At 42.8% G+C, this 14508-nt stretch overlaps 1 protein-coding gene across 2 annotated transcripts in view; it reads left to right on the forward strand.

Moving 5' to 3' along the window:
- The window catches only part of THAP4 (THAP domain containing 4), a 691437-nt gene that overhangs the window by 80594 nt on the left and 596335 nt on the right, over positions 1–14508 (forward strand). The window contains exon 1 of one of the 2 annotated variants that reach the window (XM_050751955.1): positions 12266–12275. The exons of the other annotated variant lie outside the window; for it this stretch is intronic. The gene's annotated coding sequence lies outside the window, so the exon portion shown is untranslated. Of the gene's footprint in view, positions 1–12265; positions 12276–14508 lie in introns of those variants that run through there. 2 annotated transcript variants of the gene reach the window in all.

Consider the following 14508-nt stretch of genomic DNA (forward strand, 5'->3'; position numbering starts at 1 on the left):
CATGTCCAAGAGTAAGGGCATGAAACTTAATTCTAAAACATAACCTAATATTTCCTGCAAAATTTAGACTTTAAGTTCACAGGTAGGTCAAAAGTAAAAGATTGAGAAGAATATAACATACAAATACTAATCCAAAGATAACTTGGATAGCTATATGGAAGGCAGATAAGATAGACTTTAAGGCAGAAGGTGTGACTAGAGAAAATAAACACATTTCATCATCATAAAGGCCTAAGTCAACAAGGAATACATCACTGCTCTAATCTGTAGGCACCCAGTGCATTGGCTTCCAAATTTACCAGGAAAAGTGATGACATGACTGAAAGGAGAAACTTGCAGATCAACAATCCTAGAGCCAGATGCCAACCTGCCCCTTTCAGAAGCTGATTTAGTAAGCAGATAAAGTACCAATAAGGATACGGAATATCTAAATGATCCAATTAGTGTAGTTCTTGTATGGCCACTCCTGACACAATAGTGTTGACTCTTTTTTTTTCAAGTGAATTTATAGCACTTACTTAAACATAGGCTACTCAGTAAAACAACCTTAACAATTTTGAAAAAAAATTAAAACTCAGAGTGTAAAATGTTAAAGGACAAGGGAACAAAGCTAGAAATTAATAACAGAGTACTAGAAAATAACTAGCTAAAAAGTAAACAATACATAATTAGATAATTTTTCATCAAAAGAAGTCAAACTAAAAATTAGAAAATATTTTGCACCATTTGACAGTGTGGATCTGACATATCAAACCAGGATGCAGCTAAAGCAGTACTCAAAGGATATTCATAGCCTCAGATGCACATAATAGAAGAGAAGAATGGCTTAAAGCCAGTAAGACTCCATCTCAACAGACTAAATAAAGCATTGTTAATCAAACTTAATGGAAGTGGTGCAGGAGAGGCAAGCCTCAAAATTGAGGCTTAGCCCAGGTGGGTTCTTGGCTCACCCAGGAAAGAATGCAAGCGTGAACCGGTGGTGTTAAACAGCAACTTTTATGGAACAGCTTGCTTTTTGTGGAGCAGAGCTAAATCATAGTGCAGCCAGAGTCAGCAATGTATGAACTCTTGGCAACTGTATTTATACTCAATTATATCCACTTTCAGTGACATGTAAATTAAGGGGCAGGTTAATGTAAATTAAGGAGTGGGTTATTTAGAACTTTCTAGGAAAGGGGTGGTAACTTCCAGGTCACTGCTAGGGAAAGGGGAGGTGGCTTCTGGGTCATTGTCATGGCATTTGTAAACTGTGATGGTGCTGGTGGACGTGTCCTGTGTTAATGAGCAATGAGAGCAGCCAGCTGATGCCCTCTCACCATCTGCTGGGTTCTTCACTTCATCCTATATGGACTAAATCTTCTGTTGGTCAGCAAGGATGTGATCAGAAAACAAGTCCTGTCAGTCTCCAACCTCAGAAGTAGGTGATAAAGATAAGACCAGGAAGCAGTAAAATAGAAAATAAATGTATGATAAGAAACATTTTTTTAATGCCAAAAGTTAGTTCTTTCACACACAAAAAATACACACATTTGATAAATTCCTATCAAGGCTGACCAGGAAGAAGAGAAAACCGTATAACTCATATCCAAAATAAATAAAGGAGCATGATTACAAATTCTCATGTATCAAAAGGCAATGAGGATATTGTGAATAAATTTAATCCAATAAAGTTAGCAGTTTAGAAGGAATGGGCAAAGTCCTAAGACAAACATGACTTAGCAAACTGAGAGAAGAAGAACGAGAAAAATCTCAGTAGTCTAGTATCTGTTAACCAATAGAAATGTTACTAAGATACAACAAAAAATTAAAAGTTTCTTCACAAACTCCAAATGATTTCATCAGTGATTTTTTTAAATACTTAGGAAGCAATATCACAATCTGACAACTTTTTCTAGGAAATTAAGAAAAAGGAAACATTTTAAACTCTTTCTGAATCTAGCAATAGCTTGAGACCAAAAGCTGGCATTAACATAGCAGGAGAGAAAAATTGCAGACATTCTCCTTCCTGAACACAGATCCCATCACCACAGCAGGAGAGAAAAATTGCAATCTCATTCTTGAACACAGATTCCACCACCATAGCAGAAGAGAAAAGTCACAGACACTCTCATTCCTGAACATGGATCCCATCACCATCGCAGGAGAAAAAAATCGCAGACAATCTCCTTCTTGAACACAGATTCCATCACCACAGGAGAGAAAAATCACAGACAATTTCCTTCCTGAACACAGATCCCACCATCACTGAGAAATGCCTGCAGACAGTATGTCACGATATCTGAAAAGGATAAGATCCAATAAAACAATTGCGTACATCACAAAATTCATGGCAAAAAGGACAAAAATGCTTTTATCGTCTTGATAGTTTTAAAAATAAAATTCGATACAATTTATTTCCATTGTTGATTTAAAAAACCATCAGTGACAGGGTGTGGTGGCTCACACCTGTAATCCTAGTACTGTAGGAGGCTGAGGCAAGTGGATCACCTGAGGTGATGGTGCAGATTCGGCTGTTACCCATGAGCTAAATGCAGCTCCGTGTCAGAGAAGAGAACACAGTGAATACAGCAGTCCTTGAATTGACATACTTCACATTTAGAAACATACCCTCTATAGTCACAATTTCATTTGCCAAATTAGACACACTTTGCTGACACTTGTGGAGGTGTTATTGCGTTGGATGTAGGCAATCTATCATAGCATAATCAGTTTTGCTCTCCCACATACCTTCTTGGGAGACTCTTTAATCAGACTTCCTTAAAGCTCCCCTAAAAGAGGTCTCCTCCCTCCTCAATACTGACATCTGAGAAGCCCAAGCTGCTCACACAAATTCAAGATATTCATCACCTTTCCCAGATGTATGGCTCTGACTCCTTTCATACCCTGACGTGGGGCATTTTTGTCGGCAATGCCCTCCCAACCCCAGTGCCTCCTCTGATCAAATTCTATCCAATTCCTTGGCTTTCCCTTCCCATAAATGTCATAGAAACACTGAGCTTGCCTCCTGATGGAGTGATTTTACGCAAATTCTTTACTCATCATTAATTTTAAAGCCCAACATTCATCAAGGAAGGAAAACTGTTTCTAAAAGGCACACACATCTTATATGAAACATTGCTTCATACAAGAAGATCTGATTTTGTGGGAAGCATTGCTTTGAAGTAGTTTCTATATCCAATAATTTCATGCCATTCTATGGGATTTTAAGACAAAGAGAGCCTCTGTTGGCAGAACTGGGGTGGGCACGCAGGGAACTGGGGTGGGTACACGGGGAACTGGGGTGGGCATGCAGGTTCAGGGCTGCCATTTGTCCTCAGCCTGCACATCCCAGAATGCATTCGTGCATCACACTGTAACAATTAGAGAGATCCTTCATAAGACAAGGGCTGATGAATGTGCATTTCTGGGGAATCCAAAACGTACATCTGGAAAGGAGAAGGCAGCCGGGCTGAATGAATGTGCTCATCAGACACACTCACTGAGCTCTCCCTCATCTGGCGACCTTGTTGCTCCTAGTAGCAGGGGCCCCTCAGAGTCGCCAGGAGTAGGGGAGGGGCCTCCATAGACATCTGCCTGGGGCTTCACTTTGAGCCTCCTCAGCCATCAGGGAAGGGGAGAGGGGATGCAGCGAGCCTGGACCTTCCCCCAGGATGCGGCACTGGGGAGTACTGGGTGACCTGTGGCGCCCCCCCAGCCCAGCTGTGGAAACCTGAGCTCATCCCTCTCAGGAGCTGGGCTTCCCTCGGGAATCTTCTTTCCTGACACACACTCCATGTCAAGGGGTTGCTAACCCAGGACTGGCTTGGCATCAGAAATAGCTGCAACCTTTTTTGTGCCCCGTGAATATGCAAAATCAGGTAGACAGTTGTCTGAACTCTACACACCCGTCACCTCCTCACAGGGGCCCTCAGTTCAGCGCACCATCATCCAGCCTTGTGGATGAGGCCCCAGGCTGTTATGGTGTCAGAGACAAAATTACAACAAATCTAGTTTAAAGATTGAATTGGCATCTATTTGTGATTCTAGACTTGGGAACACCTGGCCCTGGAAGCAGGCTGGGTGCAGTGAACTGAGTGGGGGTGTCCCGTGAACTGAGAGGGTGTGTCCCGTGAACTCAGAGGGGGTGTCCTGTGAACTCAGAGGCTCTGCGGACAGAAGGGGCCTCCAGAGAGCAGGAATGAAACACAGAAGGTGGGTGGGTCGTGTTTCAAAGCTACTTTCCTTCAAGGGAAAATAGAGGGTTTCTGTGTTATGTGGATTCAGGTTAGTTTCAACGGCCTGAGATTTTTTGAAAACTGCCCATTTCCAATGTCAGTTTGGTGATGTGGGCCTTAGCACAAGGGACTCCATTCTGGCTTGGTCTGTTCTGCTGGGCCTAGAGCAGGACACTACACAATGGCTGGTCCAAAGTTGTTAACCAATTTTGTTTAACAACTGCATTATTGCATACTATGGAGATGAATTTGGTATTAATTTGCAGTAGTTTGCTTTATGATAAGATTATAATTATGTTCTCCAGAATAACCACTAAGCAAGTGACTTAAAAAGGAGTAAAAAAAAAATCAAAATAATTAAAATCGTATAAATGAAATATATATTTAACATAAAAGTAGGCAGTAAAAGAAGAGTAAAGACACAAAACAGATACAAGCCATAGAGAAAACAACTAGTAAAACAGCGGAAGCAAATCCTACCTTTTTAGTCATCGCAGTCAATGGAATCGCGGCCAGAAAGCAGAGGAGGGCAGAACAGGCAGCAGCGCAGCCCAGCGCTGGGGTGTCCGCAGCAGAGACGCCAGGGCAGTGACGGGCTTCCCACAGCAGAGACGCCAGAGCCGCGATGGGCTTCCCACAGCTGAGAGAGACGCCAGAGCGGTGATGGGCTTCCCACAGCAGAGACGCCAGAGCCGCGATGGGCTTCCCACAGCTGAGAGAGACGCCAGAGCCGCGATGGGCTTCCCACAGCTGAGAGAGACGCCAGAGCCGCGATGGGCTTCCCACAGCTGAGAGAGACGCCAGAGCCGCGATGGGCTTCCCACAGCTGAGAGAGACGCCAGAGCCGCGATGGGCTTCCCACAGCTGAGAGAGACGCCAGAGCCGCGATGGGCTTCCCACAGCTGAGACGCCAGAGTCGCCATGGGCTTCCCGCAGCAGAGACGCCAGGGCAGTGACGGGCTTCCCACAGCAGAGACGCCAGAGCCGCGATGGGCTTCCCACAGCAGAGACGCCAGAGTCGCCATGGGCTTCCCGCAGCTGAGACGCCAGAGCCGCGATGGGCTTCCCACAGCTGAGAGAGACGCCAGAGCCGCGATGGGCTTCCCGCAGCTGAGACGCCAGAGCCGCGATGGGCTTCCCACAGCTGAGAGAGACGCCAGAGCCGCGATGGGCTTCCCACAGCTGAGACGCCAGAGTCGCCATGGGCTTCCCACAGCAGAGACGCCAGAGCCGCGATGGGCTTCCCACAGCTGAGAGAGACGCCAGAGCCGCGATGGGCTTCCCACAGCTGACAGAGACGCCAGAGCCGCGATGGGCTTCCCACAGCAGAGCCGCCAGAGCCGCCAGAGCCGCCATGGGCTTCCCACAGCTGAGAGAGACGCCAGAGCGCGATGGGCTTCCCACAGCAGAGCCGCCAGAGCCGCCATGGGCTTCCCACAGCAGAGAGAGACGCCAGAGCCGCCATGGGCTTCCCACAGCAGAGCCGCCAGAGCCGCCATGGGCTTCCCGCAACAGAAACGCCAGAGCGCGATGGGCTCCCACAGCAGAGACGCGTCAGAGTCCAACAGGGAAAGGTGGAAAGAGACACACCGTGTAAACAATAACCAAAAGGGACATCGGGGGGCTGAATGCAGACAATAGACTTTAAGACACAGTCGTTGTTTGAGACACCAAAAGGACATTTTATAAAAACAAAATGGTCAATCTCTCCCAAGACGTAACAAATATGGACACACATCACCCAACACTGGAGCCCAAAATACACAAAGTAAAAACTAACAGAATTAAAGGGAGAAATAGACAATCTGACAGTGAACGTTGGTAACCTCACTGGTCCCACCTTGAATGAGTGATGGAGCCACTAGGTAGAAGATCAACAAGCAGACGGGAACAAACCCCTTGAACCAGTGGATCCAGCAGACGGGCCTCTGCCAAACGGTCCACGCACAGCCGCAGCCACGTTCCTCTCGAGAGGAGAGGGAGCCCTTCTCCAGGGTGGACCACACAGGAACGCCTGAAGAAGCCTCAGGAAATGGAGGACTGACATGCCAGAGTTATGCTCCCTGAACAAAACGGAATGATAGGAGGAATCAATACCAGGAAGGAACTTGGGAAATTCAAAAACAGGTGAAACAATGCAAATAACCAAAGAATTCAAGAATACGATTTAACAACATTGTAAAATAACTGAATACTAATTAGAAAGCAAACACAAGATACTAAAATTTATGGGAAATAGTACTTAGGAGAAAATTTAAAGGTAAAAATGCCTGTATTAAAAAAGAAATATTTCAAGTCGATAACATAATCTTCAATCTTAAGAAATGAGAAGAAGAACAAACAGCTCATGTGCAGCAGACACAAGGAAGGAAATAAAGATACGATGGGGGTAAGTTAAATAGAGAATTAAACCACAATAGCAACAATTCGTGAAACCAAAAGTTAGTTTTTGAAAACCTCAGCAAATTTAACAAACCTTTAGATAGGCTGACCATGGAATAATAAAGATTAAAATTACTAAAATTAGCAATGAAATAGAGGGCATTACTACTGACCTTAGGAAATGAGAAGGATTATATGCAAATATAATAAATAATTGTATGCTAAAAATTGGATAAACTAAAGTGGACAAATTTCTTGAAAAACTCCAAAAGAAATAGAAAATCTAAATAGACTAATAACAGTAAAGAGATTGGATTAGTAATCAATAAACTTTCCACAAAGAAAAGGCCAGCCCTAGATACCTTCATGCATGATTTCTACTAAATATTTAAAGAATTAATACTCATCACTCAAATCATCCCAAAAAGTCAAAACCAAAGCAGAAGAAGAAAGAATGTTCTCAACTCATTCATTTGATAGTCCCAGTATTACCCTGGTACCAAAACTGCACAGAGAACTCACAAGATAATAATCGATATCCCTTATGAATAGAGAGACAAATATTTGAAAAAATATTAGCAAATTGAATCCAGCAATATATAAGAAGGAATTATACACCGTGAATGATTGGGATTAACTTCAGGAATGCACAGTTGATCTAACATAAGGAAACAAATGAAAGCAATACACTGTATTACAAGAGTAAAGAAAAAACATAATAATCTCAAAAGATGCAAAAAATTCATGTGACAAAATCCAACATCTTTTGAGGAGTAAAACATTGAACAAGCTAAACATAGAAGGAAACTTCCTCAATCTGATAAAATCCTTCTAAGAAAAGCCCATAGCACACTTAAATTTGAAAGACCAAATGCTTTCCTCTTAAGATCAGAAACAATACAAGGACGTTCACACTCTCAACTTCTATTTAACATTGTCATCGAAGTTCCTGTGAGGCAATTAGGCAAGGCAATGAAATGAAAGTCATCCAGGTTGGAAGAAAGAAGTCAAACTCTATTACCTTGTATATGGAAATCTCTAGAAACACACACACACTGTTATAAGGAATAAATGACTTCAGAAATGTTGCTGGGTACATGAACAATATACAGAAATCAATTATAGACCTATATGCTAGCAATAAAAAATTCAAAAATGAAATTAAAGCAATTTCACTTACAATAGCATCAACGAATAAAATAGGAAGAAATATAACAAAAAAGTTATGATTTGTTTCTGTAAACTACAAAACACTGTTTAAAAAATTAGATAAATAGAATGGTATTTTATGCTTATGGATTGGAAAATTTAACATTGTTAAGAGCAAATTGATCTGCAGATTCAACAAAATCCCTTTAAAAAATTCCAACGCAGCTGCTTTACTTCTAGAAATTGACTAGTTAATCCTAAAATTCATATGGAAACATAAGGAGCTACAAACACCAAAAACAATCTTAAAGAAAATTTTAAAGTTGTTGGATTCGTGCTTCATGATTTCAAAGTGGCACCACCAAGCTACAGTAGTAAAAACAGTATGATAGAGGCATAAAGATGGATACATACACCAATGAAATTAAACTGAAAGTCCAGAAATAAACCCTTATATATCCTCTCAAACCCACCAGTCCTGCGTCCTGCCTTCCAGCCTGCATGGAGCGGATGAGCTGAGACAAGGGGTCGGATGCGAATCATAGCTGAAAATGCTGCTCCGGCCTGGTGGGCAGGCTGTCTGCACTTTCACAAGACTTTTCAACCACCTTGAAAAGGGAATCCTGAGAATATCAGATCCTATTGCAGGGTTATGGGTGGGAAATTGTTTTAGGAACTGCCGATTCCTTGATTCTCAGAAAGTCAAGCTGAATGTCCTGCCGACAGGAAGATTTGCAGCTGCCCCAGAAAATCTGCAATGGAAATTTGCCTCTCAGTACTCACTCATCTTGACTGTAAAGCAAAGTGCAAAGAAGACTGGTGTCAAAGATAATTTTAAAAGAATATACAATGAAAGCAAGGCCTTTTTATCAGGAGAAAACTAATATGAAATGTCATTTTTCTGATTGTTGGACTGAAGAATCAAATACGAAATTTCCTCATTCATCAGACATAAAAGGCAGAGGTAATAAAGGTAGTATTAGAGGAGCCTGGACATGGTCTAAGAGTTTAAATTTAGAAACAAAGCTCTGATAAATGGTCTCATTTGCTGAAGTGGGGATCTATAGGCTGCACATTTGTAAATACTCAATGAGCTAGCTGAGAACAAATTGATACGGATTTCTAAGTGGATTCAATGACAATTAATTATTTTTGATGGAAAGGTTGATCTGGTTGAGCTTGCTGGTAATCATTAGATTATAGCTTAATAATCACTCGGGGTTCAGTGGTATCAGGATCAGGCAGTCCAGGTCCAATCAGAGGCTTTAGCCACACATATTTGCATCAGAAAACTCACACTGAACAACCCCACCATGTGTAGACTGTAGGTTTAAAGTCTGGGTTTTTTGCCCAGGTGTCATCTTTGTAAACAATGTGTCCACCTTCCCGTGGTCCTCCTGTTTAAAATCGCCCTGTTTTGAAGAATGTGGTTGGTGCCTAACAGGGGTTTGTTCGGTGTTGGATGAATGGATCTGGATCTGTTTTTAGAAGATATCGAAAGTACCTTCAGGACAGTGAAGAAAACAAAGCCCCGCATGTCCAGATGTGCGCGGCCACCGGAACTCCAGATGGCACAAGGAAGGCATGTCCAGATGTGCGCCACCAAGACAGGGAATGCACGTGCAGATGTATGCGGCCACCACACGGAATGCATGTCCAGATGTGTGTGGCCACCGGAACTCCAAATGGCACAAGGAAGTCATGTCCATTAGTATACGAAGATAATCAGTCTTTCACTAAGTAGGTTTTGCCAAGAAGAGCATAATTTTAATATTACAGCCTGGGTGCCCTGGAGAACATGACAGCAGGTGAAAGGAGTTGGTCACACAAAAACACACACTGTGTGATCCCATTTAGATGAAGTGCCCAGAGGTGACAGATACATAGACACAGGAGGTAGACTAGCAGTTTGCTAAAAACGGAGCTGAGAGGGCCAGAGGGGTTGAGGGAGGTGGGTAGTGGTCCCAGGTTTCTTTTGAGGTGATGAATATATTCTAAAATTGATCATGATTGTGACATTGGATGCACAATTCTGTGAATATACTAAGAAAGATAGATGTAAAATCCAAACACATCAAATTACTAGGAACATTTTGAGATCTGCACAGTTGCCAGGGGTAGGATTAATAAACAGAAATCAGTAGTGTGATACTAACAAGTAAAGACCAATAATAAGAAAATGCAAATGAATCATGGATTATGCTATCAATAACAATCAAAGACACAAGACATTGAGTGCAAAATAATGAAAAGAATCTTAAAAGTAACAAGTGGAGTCATAGAACAAGTCACAATTTAAAAGACTTTTAATAATATTGAGATATTTTCAAAGGCAATTTATTACTCTAAAAATCACAAAAGAACTCAAATTTGACGTTTAAAAATTGTTATACATGGGCAAATGTCCAAGTAAAACCAAGATGATTTTGATTCTTCTAATCAAAAGAACAATGAGGTAATATATGCCTTACCAGAGAGAAATACTGATTATTAAGTATCAATTAGAGCATTAAGACACTGATAAATAAAGAGACAATAAAAGTGGAACAAGCATTGTTTATTCAACAGGAATTGGTATGTGATATAAATTCTATTAAATAGGAAGGAAAAAGACAAATCTACTCTTTAATCAATAATATTAGAATGAGTCTATTCCAGATTGGAAAATAGTCACCAATCTCACATTATCCCAAAACAATAAATTCAATGATATAAATCCATACATAAATTCAATAATAAACAAAAATCGTTGAAAATAAATCCTTAAAAGTATTAAAGAAAATAAAGAAAAAATAAATATAGAAATAAATAAGGAAAGAAAAAGATTAATGCATTTAAATATGTCAAAATAGAAAGTTATTTGTTAAAAAAATATTGTCAAAATACAAATAACAAGTAAGCAGACTCTTTGAAAGTTTCTTACAAATAAATTAGAACAAAGGAGAAAACCAGGTGCAGTGCAGGCGGCTTGTGAAGGGCCTTGGAGTGAGGAATCATGACACTGAGCCGCTTCGCTCCACGGTATGAGGAGTTGCCTCATTAGTTTATTTGACTCTTTAGTGCTGAGTGGCAAGAATCCCGCATAATAGGAAGCTGCTTGGTCACAGGACAGAAGGAGACATGGCCACAGCCATGGCCACAGCCATGGCCACACGACGAACCTCAAAACCTCATGCTCCAGGCAGGAAGCCGCCAGGAAAGGCCACACATCGATTTCACTTTTATCAACATCCAGAATAAGCAAATTCTAGAGATGGAGAGTACATGAGGGGCTGCTTAGGACTCAGGAGACTTTGATGGTGATAACTTAAGGGTGTGGGGTTTCTTCTTGATTATGGTGATAGTTGCACTGCTCTGTGAATCACTAAAAATCAAGGAATTATGTACTGTAAACAGGTGAATTGTATGGTAGGTAAATTGCATCTAATGAAGCTGCTGCCAAAATGGAAAGGAAAAAGGAAAAATGGGAATCAGCCTAGCCAGTTACTACATTCTGTTTTCCAACTGTTATTTTGCCAAAACCCATCAAACGATAACAGGTAAAATGGAAGCATCTTACCGTTTGCAACACAACTGGCCTGTGACACATGCAGGAAAACCCAGAGAATCCAGTTTCGCCAGCGGACAGCCGGACCCAGAAAGGCTAGTAGAGTCCAGTTTCACCAATAAATGGCCAGACCTGGCAAGGTCAGGAGAGTCCAGTTTCTCCAGCAGACAGCCGGATCCGTCAAGGAAAGCTGGCACCTAGTGAGGTTGACAGTTCTGGCCGGGACAGTTCCGGCTTTTGGCCCTGGTGTTTCGGATGTGGTGTCTCACACAGGAGCTCAGCTTCTCTCAGAATAGTGGACCCAGTATTGTTTGTAAAGCACTACCACTAACTCAATGTCCACGCACGGGGTAAGAGCACAGTGTCCAGAGAGAATTTCCCTGGGGCCAGAACTGGTGCTGGGTCCCACAGTGGGAAATCTCAACGCAACGCCTGGGAGTGTTCTTGGGAACCAGCACCTTCCTGGAGCAGGAAGTGACAAACCCGTGGCAACACCCACCCACCACAACACCTGAGTCAATACCCGCCCACCACAACACTCACCTACCATAATCCCCACCTACCACAACACCCAAGTCAACACCCACCCCCCACAACACCCATAAACACCCATCCACCACAACACCCTCCCACCACAACATCAACAGCAACACCCACCCACCACAACACTCATCAACACCCATCCACTACAACACCCTCCCACCACAACACCAGCAGCAACACCTGCCCACCACACCTGAGGAGCCTGGGGCAATCACCACCCCAGGACCTGGGGCCACCCTGAGGGGAAGCTGAGGCCTGAGCTGTCCATCACTGGCTTTCCTTGTGCCGATCTGAGCTTGGGAGAAGGTCATGGAGAGAGAAGGCCAGGTAGGCTCTTGGGCAGTTGCTGGGACTCTCACAGGAAGGGGCATGCAGGGGAAGGGGCTGCAGGGCCAGAAGTGTGAGGGGGTCCCAGTCCCGCATATCACATCAGGAGGGGGTGAAGCTCCTGGGGCCTGGGCGGCATTCCCCAGCCAGTGGGAGCCCGCTGGCCTCCGAGCCCATGCTGGGGGAGGAAAAGGGATCAAAGGTAAGTTGGATTGATGGTTCCATCATCAGGTGGGGTTGGGATAATGACTGAGCCGACCAGCAGTTTAAGGGTTTGTTAGTTGTGCTCTGGGAATGGGAGAAGGTTAAGTGAGTGTGTTCGAGGGACAAAAACAAGCAAAGCATTTATTTTTATAATTCACAAAGCCAAGACCACTAAATGAATGCCCAGCTGAAAACATGACAGGGATTTAAACAGCCTTCGGAAGGAACCCCGGTCTCTGTATTCACACGACAGCCAGGCTGTCTGCGTGTCGGTGCGGGAGCAAATATTCCTCCCAACTGATTTTCTGCCATGTCTGAGCACTTTGAAGATGCTGAGGTCCTTCAGTGTGGCCATAGCTCACAAAGGCTCCATTTGGTGGCATTGGATGCAGCTGCAGCCACCTGTGCCTTTATTCAGCTTCCTGCTAAAACAGAGAGGGCACAGCAGCCGACTGCTCCCCCACAGCTTTCTTCAGAATGCTGCGGGAAGCACAGGTGCTTCTGCTGTGACTGATATGAGACCGTCCCAGAGGCGTCCCCTCTGTCCACCACAACCCACAGACCCGAGAGGCCTTGACTGGAGCAGGCTCTGCCCATACCTTGGTTTTGGACCTCACGCCTCCAGAGCTGTGGGGGAAGAAACTTTGATTGCTTTAAGCCCCTGGGTTTCTGGTAACTGACTACAGCAGGTGTGGGAAGCCAGCATCCCTTCCACACTTGGTGCGGAGGATTCTGAGACGTCCAGCTAGAATTGGCTTTTTACCAGGGTGCAGTTGAATTGAGATATCGTTTAGTACAAAGTTTAAACATTTTGATGGAGTGCATCAAATTTTAAGCCTGATTATGGTAAACTCTTTGCCTAATAACAGGTCATGAAGCTTTCTCCTTATGTTTTCTTCTAAAATGTTTATACCTTTGTAGTTTTCATTTAGATCTATGATTAATTTTAGTTAAATATTCATAAGATGTGAGGTTTAGATTACAGATGTTTGCACTTGCCTGTCAACATGACTCATAACCATTTGTTGGAAAGACTCTTCCCTCCATTAAATACTTTTGCATATTTGGCATATTTGTGTTCTGGACACTGTATTCTGTTTCCAGGATCTATATGTTTGCTACTCTGCAAATGCCACCGTCTTGATCACTGCAGTTTTATAGTAAGTCTTAAAGTACTTTTAATTTTATGTTTTCTCCAACTTTGTTCTTCTTCAGTATTCAGTTGTATAATCTCTGTTCTCTGCCTTTCCATATACAGTTTAGAATCAACCTGGTGTAAAAATTTTTGTGGAATTATAATTGGAATTGCATTAATCTACAGATCAATTTGGGGAGAGCTGACGTATTTACCATGTTGAGTCTTTCAATCTACACACATGTTGTTTCTCCATTTATTTATACATATATACATATATGCAAAAATTGTCCTTATAGGCCTTTTGTAGTACATGGATATCCTGTACATGTTTGGAAAGATTCATACCTAAATGTTTCATTGTTTGGAACTGTTATACAAAGGCATTTTTAAAAATATTGAATCTCCAATTATACATCGCTATTATGTAAAAAATATGATTGGCTTTCTATGTAAATGTAGAAATATGGTTTATTGATCATAAATTCTACTTTGCTAATTCATTCATTATTTCTGGGAGTTATTTATTTAATTTATTTAATTTTTGTGTTTCTTGGGATTTTCTATGTGTAAAATCATGTCACCTACAAATAAGGACACTGCTGCTTTCTCTCCAATCAATACACATTTTGTTTCTTTTCCTTGCCTTATTGTACTGACTGGGCAGTGCGTTAGTGTAAGTACAGTGCAGAACATTATCGCTGTTGCAGTAAAATTCACCCAGAGTCACGTCCCTCCTGCAGTGCCCACCACCTGCCAATCGCCCTCCCCGCACAATGTATGTGGCAGGTGCGCTCTGGAGTTGGAGACACAGAAGAGGCTCAGCCCCGCCCTTCTCTTCTGGAGGCCAGGCCCAGGGACATCTGCCACTGGGTGAAAGATGCTGGAATTAGGGACGGCGAATCAGAAAATTGCTTGGAGACAAAGAAATAAAAAAAAGAACCTGCACACCAGGAGTGAAATGAGGAGACTGCGAGCCTTTGGACCTGGAGCATCCAATCCACCTT

This window comes from Macaca thibetana, chromosome 12 (genome assembly GCF_024542745.1).
Source record: "Macaca thibetana thibetana isolate TM-01 chromosome 12, ASM2454274v1, whole genome shotgun sequence".
Classification (NCBI taxonomy): domain Eukaryota; kingdom Metazoa; phylum Chordata; class Mammalia; order Primates; family Cercopithecidae; genus Macaca; species Macaca thibetana.